The 11,135-nt window shown below is 36.9% G+C and overlaps 2 pseudogenes; one reads left to right on the top strand and one right to left on the bottom strand.

Moving 5' to 3' along the window:
• Positions 1 to 603: 603 nt before the first annotated feature.
• LOC101713653 (olfactory receptor 1165-like) lies at positions 604 to 1,548 on the bottom strand (annotated as a pseudogene).
• Positions 1,549 to 1,898: 350 nt separating this feature from the next.
• On the top strand, positions 1,899 to 8,732 carry LOC101713293 (olfactory receptor 5D14-like; annotated as a pseudogene).
• The last annotated feature ends 2,403 nt before the right edge of the window (positions 8,733 to 11,135 follow it).

Below are 11,135 nucleotides of genomic sequence, written 5' to 3'. Positions count from 1 at the left end.
AAATTTTTCATTGATATCAACTGCATTTCAACACCATTTATTTAAATGTAATATGTCATGTTCACAGGCGAATAACAAGTAAAGCACACTGAAAGTTGCTAATATTTTCACCAACTGTTTGCTAAAAGGCAGACGATATTTTCATAATGTGTACCTGAGGTCCTCTTTGCACTTGAATTGTACTGTTAAAATGAAAAGGGAATGTTTTGTTAGAACTCTATGAGTCAAAAGAGATCCGAGAACTGCAGTATGGATTCGCTAAGGGCAGCTGTCATCTATGATTGCAATGCTTTCAGTAAGCAAAACCTAAAATAAAGCCACAATGTACAAAGCCAGTTCCTATGCACAGTTTTCTATGTACTGGTTTCTCCTTCAGTCTCAATTCCATAGTGTCTGGTGGAAACTCTGAGGTATATTGCTGTCAGAAACTGTTCACATAAAATGAATTATACTTGAATCAAACCAAAGACAGAAGTATGTTATTCCAAACACTGAAACAATGGCAAATTCAATATTTAATTATCTTAAGTATACTCATTCACTTAAATATAAAGTACATAAAATTAGATTTTTTAGGACCAAAAGAAAATGTTATTTAATTTATCATGAATGGGAATGCAGTCTGGAGTTGATTAACCTCCTGACCGTGTCTTTCCCATCCTTGTTCCTGAGGGTGTAGATGAGGGGTTTCAGCATGGGGATCAGGACTGTATACAGGGCAGTGAACACTTTGACCAGCAGCCAGGAGCTCTTGGAGCTGGGAACACAGTAGAGGAGGAGGAGGATGCCATGGAAGATGCTGATGGTGGTCAGGTGGGAGGTGCAGGTGGAGAAGGCTTTTTGGAGTCCACCCTCGAAGGCCATCCTGACAATAGTCACCACAATGACCACAGAGGAGGCCAGGGTGATCAGGAGCTTGCAGGCCCATTGAAGGTAGAAATCACAAAGCATACCATCTGGCTGAAGGAGAGGTTGGAGCAGGATAGAGAGAGGACAGCAGAGTACTCACAGGCAAAGTGGTTGATGATATTGGACTTGCAGTAGGACAGCTGCACAAGAGAATATGTGATTGTCAAGGAACCGAGTGCACCCCACATATAAGTTCCTGCCACCAGGAGAGCACAGAGATTAGGAGACATCACTACTGTGTAGAGCAGGGGGTTACAGAGAGCCACAAACCAGTCATAGGTTATCACTGAAAACATGAACATCTCCGTAATCACACAGGCACAGCCGAAGAAAAACTGTGCCATGCACCCCTTGAAAGAGATTGCTCTTTCTTCCATTATTACGATCTCTAATAGTTTGGGTGTAAATACAGTGGAATAACAAATATCAGAAAAGGAAATATGGCTGAGGCAAAAGTACATGGGTGTATGAAATTCAGGATTGAGTTTCCTGACCGGAGTTATGCCAAGTTCCCCAGCAGAGTGACCATGTATATGGTCAGGGACACCAGGAAGAGGCCACCTGGAGCTGGGGGTAATCTGAGAGTCCTACCAGGACAAATGAGGACAGAGAACTCCGATTTCCCTGTTTATGTGCCATGACTCTGAATTTAAAAAGGAAGAATGAAGATGATATTGCACCTTGTTAAATGGAGGAACTCAGTCAGGGCTCAGTAGAAAGCATAGAGGTGGTTACTTTCCAGTCACTTGTGTTCTGCTTCACTCTAGACTCTTGCGTGGCCACTTGCTGACCCGTAAGTACAATTACCTGTGTCCTTCTGTTCTCTATGCTTTTCTCGTCTGGAATAAAACAGTAGTGCTTGTCAATACTGCTACTATGTGCAAGTTATATATAAAAATATATCTGATACAGAGTACCTCCTAATAAAATATATGACAGAACTGGAGACACCAAAATCAGACAGTTGCTGCCCAGGTCATAGTAGTCATATGATCATGTCAGAGGTGTCCTTGAGAATATCAAATAATTTTAATTTGCAAATAAACATAAAATTGTAAAAACTCAGGATAGGAAGTATATATTGTCAAGCATAGCTTTCTTTAGTGATTCATTGGAATTTTACCTATTCTAATGTGCACCATATTATCAAGCTCCCAAACATCCACTTAAGAAAATTTTTAACTGGTCTCCTCAAAAATTTGACTTAATATTGTGTTGTTAAAATTACATCCCCCAATATCATTATGTTTAATGTTCATAGATGTGAATCATATGAAGTTATACACTGAGGAACATTTTGGAGGCAATTGTTCTCAATAGTGAAGATTGAACCTAAGACTTTTGCATTGAGCCGCGTTTTATGTTTAATTACTTAATTTGACACAGGGTTTCACTCTGTCTCCAAAATGTCCCGGCTGGGCTTGAACTTGAAGTCTTCTCATGAAATCTGCCCCTCCTAATTCCAGACACCAATCTTCAGACTGCACTTGTGTTCAGGCACCCATGTTATTTCTATTGTGACACACCGGACCAGTTCAGATTTCTAAGGTCACATCTGCTACTGCTGAATGGAAGCCCACTGACCTGTGTGAGTAAATGTCCTGCACATTGACATAGAGACAGAATTCCTGAGGGAGTAAGAGCAAACATCCTCAGAGTAACGAAACTGTCTTTCTGAAGAGCTGCTGAACAAGACCAATAAAGAAATGGCACAACTTAAAAGCAGAGAATTCCTCAATGCTTTTATGTCTTGTGTTTCATTTTCATAAGCAACAAGTATACAGCCCATGTTTTTCACCTTAGACCTTCTTTTCCTGCATCTAAAAGCACTCTTTTCAAAGCTTATCATTGAAAGAAGCACCACTAATTAAAATAATCAATTATACATTTAAACATGTATTTTAGGGAGTCCTTTATTAGTGTTGACTTTTTTATCATTTGGTTCTTAACTGAAATGTTTGTTTTGTTTCAAAGAAAAATAAAAAGACTGACTCACTCTCACAATATAGACTTTTCAAATATTTTAAGATACTTTATTTAGCCTTACTTCATCCTGAGTAACCATTCTATGTCTGTCTGTCTGCCTCTCTCTCTCTCTCTCTCTCTCTCTCTCTCTCTCTCTGTCATCTGCTTTCTCACACTGGTTAAATCATATCTTAAGTATTCTACTCCATATTTTTATAAGATGTTGACCATCTTGAACTGATGATTGTAGTAAAAATTACACTCACTATCTCAGGAAAATCTATCCAGGCTAAGATAAAATCATTGCAGGAAATTTTAGTTTCTTGCACTGTGTATATGTATACCAGCTAAAATCTAAAATTAGTATTTCTACCTCAATCCCCTCCTATACAAAAGCTTGTCCCTGAACCTTTGGTAAATCGTGACCCTCATGCTTACAAATCTAGAACTTTTTTGACAAAGTTTAGAATTGAGCATTTATTATTACATTAGAAGTCCACTTCATTTTTTCTCTAATTTCTCATTGCTGCCTGCATGATTTTTTACCCGAATTCATTGACACCTTGACCAATCTTCTTGCCTTAATTTAGGGCTCTTCATTTGCTTAAAATTCGTCACTATAATTTCAGTTTCCCTTAGACTTACTATCATCAGTAAATATCATCCTATGTTTCTATACTTCATTACAATTTGAGCAATTGGTAAACCATTTCAAAACATACTTTCATTTCAATTCCAGAAGAATATGCATAGTGTATTAAACGGTAATAGTCTATATTTTTCCAAAATGTCACGAAAGTTTCAGTTAAGGAATTTGTGTGATGATACCAATTTCTTAGCATCTTCACTGTGTGGTTTCCTTACAGCTGTAAGTAAATATTTTCATAAGCTGTGCAAATATATTTAGATTCAGAAAACCAGACTGTGTATGTATTATGGACTGCATGTCATTTTCTCTGGTTTGAGAATTCCAATACAACTCTGTGACTCAGACACTCTCAATCATGTAAAAAATGGCAAAAATGACTTAGTTCTATAATTTGTCATTTTTATTACTTCAGCAATGATAGAAACAACAAAAGAAAAAAAATGAATGACTCTGAGGTTCTTAAAGTCTACTTGTTATTTTTTTTTATTTTTACACAGGAAGAAAGTTTCTTGTTTAGAATACAAAAGTTGAGTTTATCTGAAAGGATTGTATTAGGAGATAAGGGAAATATCAAAGTAGATTGGAATACGAAGTCGGGACAGGTCAGTGTCAGAAAGTGTCTGACGTCTTCAATAAATGCAGCGGCTTTTCTTTTACCATTGGATGTACATTTAGGGTTATTTCCTCATCATACACAGCTGGAATCTATCTTTAGGATCCATCCCATGATATCAAAGGTATGTTTATTTACTGCTTTTTTTTACACTACGTATGTATCTTCTCAAAGTAGTTACTCAGAGTGCAAGACATCAACAAAAAAGGTTCTCTTTTACAAATAAGCACCAAGCAGATATTAATACAAAACTTTCTTTTCAAAGAACTCAGATAAACTAGTAGTATAAATGGAATAAGTCAGGTAGGGAAGCTGAGATATGGCACGTTTCCTCTCCTATGGAAAACTCATAGTCTATATTTGCCAATGTGGAGAAATTGGAAGATAGAAAAAGAAAAGATGGGGAGAGGTGCAAATGGTTTCCCAAATTATCTATTCTGTTGTTTCAATAATATTTTCATGTACTTGCTAATTTTTTTCATGTAAACTATTTATTTACTTTTAACCCAGCCGTGTCTTATCAAATAATCAGAATTTCTCTCTTAGCAGAGATGATCAAAATCAGTAGTTTTCAAATAAATTACTTTTTACATTTAAAATAACTCACTACTGCTATGAAAGGGCACAACTTGTGTAAGGGGGTATGGAGGGATCAAATTATTAATTTTTCATGGAAATGGATGCATATGATCATAAGATGGTATTTGAATAGATTTAAACATCATTTCATGGAAATGTAGTTTAAAAATTCATTCAATTCAATGGAAGTCAGTTTATGGCATTTCAGTTAAATAAATTGTTTAAAAGCACCCTTAAAAAAAATCATTCAATTCTGAAATATATTCAAGTCTGTCAACTCTCACAGGGGTCTCTCACCTTCTCATGGCTCATGGTACAATTCTGTGCATTCACCACAGTAAGAACACATGCAGGACACAGAGCCTACTTTCTTGATGTGGCCTAAGCTTCCCACATTGATGTGTTATGGAGAGAATGGTAGTGACATTGGAGGTGCAGGTGGGCAGGATCTGATGACCACATGGTAACTGTGAAAACTTCTCTGAACATTTAAACTCTGGAGAGGCATGTGGGCAAAAAGCTAGTTGGCATGAACAAGAATTAACACATCAATTAACCCATTAGCTCTAGAGATGAAGACAAGCATTGCAAAAGACAATCAGGAAACATGAATAAAGCCAAGGTATCTGCATGTACTCATTCTGGGACATTAATTTTTTTGAAAAAAAAAAACCTCTCTATTACTTAAACTAACCTCCCCTTAGCAAAAGGAGAGTGGTTAGTTATGTTAAAGACACTGTGGCTGCTCCCTATGCACATGAAGGTTACAAGGGTAGAGGAGGCTCATTAAGTCAGGAAATTGACAGAAGTTGGTCTAAATCCCTGTATCAATGGCACCAATCAAAAATGACTTAAACTTTGTTTCAAGTGTAAAATGAAAATATTTTATTTATTACTTAAGGCATACAGCTGTGTGTGTGTGGGGGGTGCTGGCCAAAGGCATGTATGAGGTGGATATACAGAGATAAGGGAATTTTTAGGGCCACAAGCCCCAAACTTTCTGGAATTCATGGTTAGAGATTAAAAGATAGGCTGCAGGGTCAGGAGTCCAAGAAGTATCAAATACATTGCCTGCACTTATGCCTAGCACCACAGAAATTCTGAAAAGAATGCCCCAATCTTTCCTTCCACGTACAAGCTGTGACAAGGCATGTCCCATGAGGGCACCAGTTCAAGCTGGAAGGAGGAAAGAAAGCAAAAACGTATGGGCCATGGACATTTTGCTACATTGTCATTTGGTTTACTTGTGTCTTCAAGAACCAGAGTGCAGCTGATGACTGAAGATGTCCGATTTTATAGAATGGTGGGAGAGATAATACCTGCTCATGAAAGAAAGTGAAGTTTGCATGGCAAATAAGTGCCTTGAGAACAAGCATTCACTGTTGAGTAGGTCTGTTAAAACATCCAAGCTGTTTCTCAAAACCCAAGTAATTATCTACAGAGGGAGTTATTGTATAATTTTATAACAATAAAGCTCTGACCAGTAATTGATCATGTGGCCTATCCAACATTCTGAACAACTTCCAGCAATCCAGTAAAAATCAAAGACAATGAGATATGCCTAGTTTTATGCTCTAGCAGCAGCTTATGTTGTAAACTGAACTGGATATAAATTCCCCTTTTGAATTGAGATTTACTCAAAAAGGACAGCTTCATGGGTAACTGCTATAGATAGGTAGAAGCAGCTTGCCTATGGTTCCCATCTGCTATGTTCAAAATTGTAGGAATCAGCCTACGAGTTCAAATCTGACCAAGAGGTGACGGGGGGGAAAATAAGACACAGGATCAGATTAAAACATGGAGGGCCAGGGGGTTCTTGTCTACCATTGAGAGACACCTGAGTAACTGGTGCACCTTGGTTTTGTTCACTCCGATAGGGTGCAAGCAATTAGAGTTACACAGGATCCATCTATCTTCTGCCCTCCATGGTACTTTTCCAGGTCAACAACAGGATCTGGGTGTTTTTACTTTCCCCTGCAAGCAGCTGTGTCAGCTGCTTCACTCTTGCATTCTCTCTTTCTTCTCAGTTTCTCACCGAGGAGGTCTAATAGCCTCCAATCTTTCCATCTACTCTCCCACACAAAATCCCCAGGCTGACTCAATTTTGCCAGTAGGATTTAAGTTTTATCTTTTCTTAAATTATGGAGGGCATTTTAGTCATGTTCAAACAAAGCCTGAAATTTAATTTCATGCTATAATTCTCTGTAATTTGGAGTAAATTCTAGCCATTAAATGTGGCATAAGAGACCTACCTTGCCTGTTGATGCTAACAAGGAATAATTTGGAGGTGATTCTCCAGAGCTAGAGTCCCTGGGGAAATATATGTAGCTATAACAACCTTGGTGCTCCAGTTATATTCAGTCTACAGAAAAACGGAAAGGGGTGGCCTGTTTCACTGTAGCATGTAACTTCATTCAAGTTTACTGTGAAATTATGAAAATGTTATTTTCCTGATACTGTATCCAGGATCCTGTTTGATATTCCTTTTTGGTTAAGGCCCTGTAAGCGTTATCCAATTCTGAGCCCAATAACAGTCAAAGAAGTTACCACTCATGGAAATGTTGAGCCTTAGGTCCATGACAACCACGTCATAAAGAAAACCTTAAATTTGCTGTTCTGTGAATATTCACAATAAAGTGGTGTATAGACTTCTCATAAGAATGAGAAATATTCTTGTGAGAACTCTTACCTTACACTTCTTGGGACTTTTTTGTAAGATAATTAACAAGAGAAGTAGCTTTTCTGGACTAAGAATTGCTGAAATAGAAATGCTAAACTTTTACAGTCCTATAATATTTTGCTGAATTCTTAGACTAGAAACACATTTTCTCAATGAATTTAATTGATTTACCTAAATTAACAAAATGTATATGTATTGTTCTTTAAAGAAAATATTTCACAATTTTTACAGGCTCTTCCCTTGTTGATGTATTTATGCACAGACATTTCCCATCAGTTCTCTGACTGTTATACTTACAAGAAGTCATGATGGAATGAATGGTCACTTACTTCCATACATCTATATTTTACAGGAACAAATTTCTTCTGAAATGCCCCCAGTGAAAGAAACTTCACTGATGGCCATAAGAACTCTGAGTGTGGAGATCACCTTTGCCCTCCTAGGTTTCACAGATTACCCAGCCCTTCAGATTCCTCTCTTCCTCGTGTTCCTGATCATGTACATTATCACAGTGGTAGGGAACCTTGGGATGATAGCAATTATTTGGTTTCATCCCATACTTCACACCCCCATGTACTTTTTCATTAGTCACCTTTCTTTCATTGACTTTTGCTATTCTTCCATCATGACTCTCAAGCTGCTTGACAACCTGGTCATGGAAGACAAAAGGGTCTTCTACTGGAGCTGCATGTGGCAGTTCTACCTGTCCTGCTTATCTGTGGTGTCCAGCTATTTCTTGTTGGCAGTCATGGCCTACTACCACTTTGTGGCCATCCATAACACCCTGCTGTACATGGTTGCCATGTCATGGAGGCTCTGTGCTCTGCTGGTGGCTGGATCCTATTTCTGGGCTATGTTTTGCCCCTTGGTGCTACTTTGCTATGCTCTTCAGTTTAGCTTCACTGAATTTAATGTAATCAACCACTTTTTTCTGTGAATACGAGTCCCTCATTGCTGTCTTGGCCTCGGACATATGCATTCCTCAGCAGCTGCTGCTTGGGTTTGGCACATTCAGTGAGGTGAGTACTCTGCTGATTATCCTCACCTCCTATGAGTTCATTTCTGTGACTGTGATAAAAATCCCCTCTGCCAATGGATGTTGCAAAGCCTTCTCCACCTGTGCCTCCCGAATGACTGCCATCACCATCTTCCAAGGCACCATCCTCTCCCTCTACTGTGTGCCAAACTCTAAGGACCTCAGGCACACTGTGAAAGTGGCCTCTGTGGTTTACACCATTGTCAACCCCATGCTGAATCCCCTGATCTACAGCCTGAGGAATAAAGATGTAAAGGATGCCTTCCAGAAGGTTGTAGACACAAAAGTTCCTTTGTACTGAATCAATCCCTGGAGAAGTTTGCAACCCTAACACATAATGAGAACAAATTATAGGTTCCCAAAAGGTATAGCAGATGGCTGTATGGTTTTATAATCCATGACTGTGATGTTTGAAATGATAAATACAAATTCTATGAAAAAGCCAAAGAAATTTAATACTAGGATGAATTCTATAAGATTTCGGCTCACTCTATTTCTTTGAAGTAACACACACACACACACAAACACACACACACACACACACACACACCAGTAGACAGCACAATAGATTCTAAAGTATGGTGATGCAGGTATTGAAAAATCATGGTAACTTGTAACAGAAAGTACTTTCCTGATTTGTTCATTTGTGTGATAATATGTCCCTGGTTTTAAAAGTTATTTGTGCAGTGCCACTGTAGTATGTGACATTCTGGGAGATGCAGGTGGATATAATGTACAATAAAAGGGGAAGTCCTTCTTTTCAGACACCTTCATTCTATGAGTTCTGTGAACAGAATGAATAGAAATTCTGGCAAATGAAACACTCATTTCATGTGGAGAAGCACACAGGATAATGACAAATCCATCTACAGGTGAATGATGACACAAACACATAAAGAGTAGAGAAATAGCAGGCATGACCTTAAAAAGGACTTTAATTCCAAATACCTTTTAATTTTACAAAATGTTTTAAATTTTCCATGTGACTGGCTTTTAACTCTGTATGTAGCCCACACTGGTCTTGAACTTGAGATCCTCCTGCCTCAGGCTCCCAAGTGCTGGGTTTACACAGTCTTGTGTACCACCATATCCAGCTCTACACCCTTTCTCTATAGTACTTGTGCTTTTAGTATGAGAAAGGTATAGAAATTAATTTTCTCTTTCAGAAACCACAATGATTAGAGTCATTTCAGTATTTCTACATAGCACTTGCATATTACTACTCAGAAGTTTGCAATTCCAGAATTCTCAGGTCTGGAAATCTCTCTAGGGATTGGTGATCTAGATTATACAAGATAAATATCATAAATATTTTATCTGAGAATATTGGGGAATCACACATCAAGATTTATGTATGAACATTTTTGTAAATGACTAAACATAAATATCTGATGTTGAACACTCTTAAATCAAAGTAAATTTTGGCAAGAAGGCTAACACTGAATAATTTTAAATAAATTTTAAGTTTCTATTATTAAAAATTAGCTGTATATGTATAAGATGACATTATACCTTTTATTTCACACATCAAAATACAATGCTAAATCAAAGTTTACAACCAGGATTTCATGAATATAAAAATTTCTTCATTGATATGATGGAAAATAAATTAAAATGGCAAATGAAAACACTAAAAAGATCACTGCACTTTTAAAACAGAGGAAAAATGACAGTCCTATGGAAAAAGATATAACATTTAATTCATTAGTCTGTATACAAAATATGAAAAGAATTTAAACATATGAAGTGTTGTTTAACCTGACTTGAAATAAAAATGGAAATGAAAAATTCCTGGATCTATTATTTCTCATCTATCAGCATGGCTTTGATTCATAAATTTAATGATATCTCCTGTAAATGAAGTCAGAAGACACAATTTTAAGCAAGAAGGGAACAAATGCTTAACCTATAGGAGGACGTCTAAAGCACTAGCAATGTTACATATGATGTAATCACTCCTAAAGCATGCGCTGGTCTGCACATCTATGCCAAAGAAAAAATAATAAATGAATAGAAGTAAAAAATCCATAGGCATCACATATCAGAAACAGACCTGTGACTGCATAAATTATAGGCCAAAATAAAGAAATATTCAACTGTATAAAGGGAAAGAGAAGAAACATTTGTTTACAAACTGTTACAGTGTGCTCACAACTTACTCTTAAGAGAGAAAAGACAAGATTTAGAGATAGTTTTTATGATAAAATGTGGGAAGGTAGAGGCAAATTTAAGAATACTAATACAGATAGAAAAAATGGAATGAAACAAGAAAAATAAATAGTCATAAATCAATAATTTACTGACTAAGGTTTCTAGTATATGAGAAAGGGGTTAATAATTTAAAGTAAGAAAAAGTAATTAACAATATTTTCATGTTAGAAATTTAGGTTGAAGTTATCTTTTCCCTCTTCAAATAAGTATACTAAAAATGCTAACTAATAGCAATGAAAATCCTTATTCCTCAAATTTTCTCTAAGAAGAAAATTTTCCTGTCCAGAACTAAGAATTCTTGAATAAATGTCAGATTTGAGGTGAAGATCAGGATGATTGCAAGATGAACATTGAGAGGTTTAATTTTCCGGAAAGCTGGAGTGTTATTCATACCTTCAAGAGAGCCTTGAAGATATATTTCGGGGTATATGACATGCTTGTCACTGGTTTTTAGTTAGAAAATAATAATGGAAAATGCATATTGACTGCAATT

The sequence above is a fragment of the Heterocephalus glaber genome, unplaced genomic scaffold (assembly GCF_053883595.1).
Source record: "Heterocephalus glaber isolate CG9 unplaced genomic scaffold, H.glaber_assembly_v1.0 deba00001673, whole genome shotgun sequence".
NCBI classification, from domain to species: Eukaryota; Metazoa; Chordata; class Mammalia; order Rodentia; family Bathyergidae; genus Heterocephalus; species Heterocephalus glaber.
This window is presented reverse-complemented; position numbering and strand designations above follow the sequence as displayed.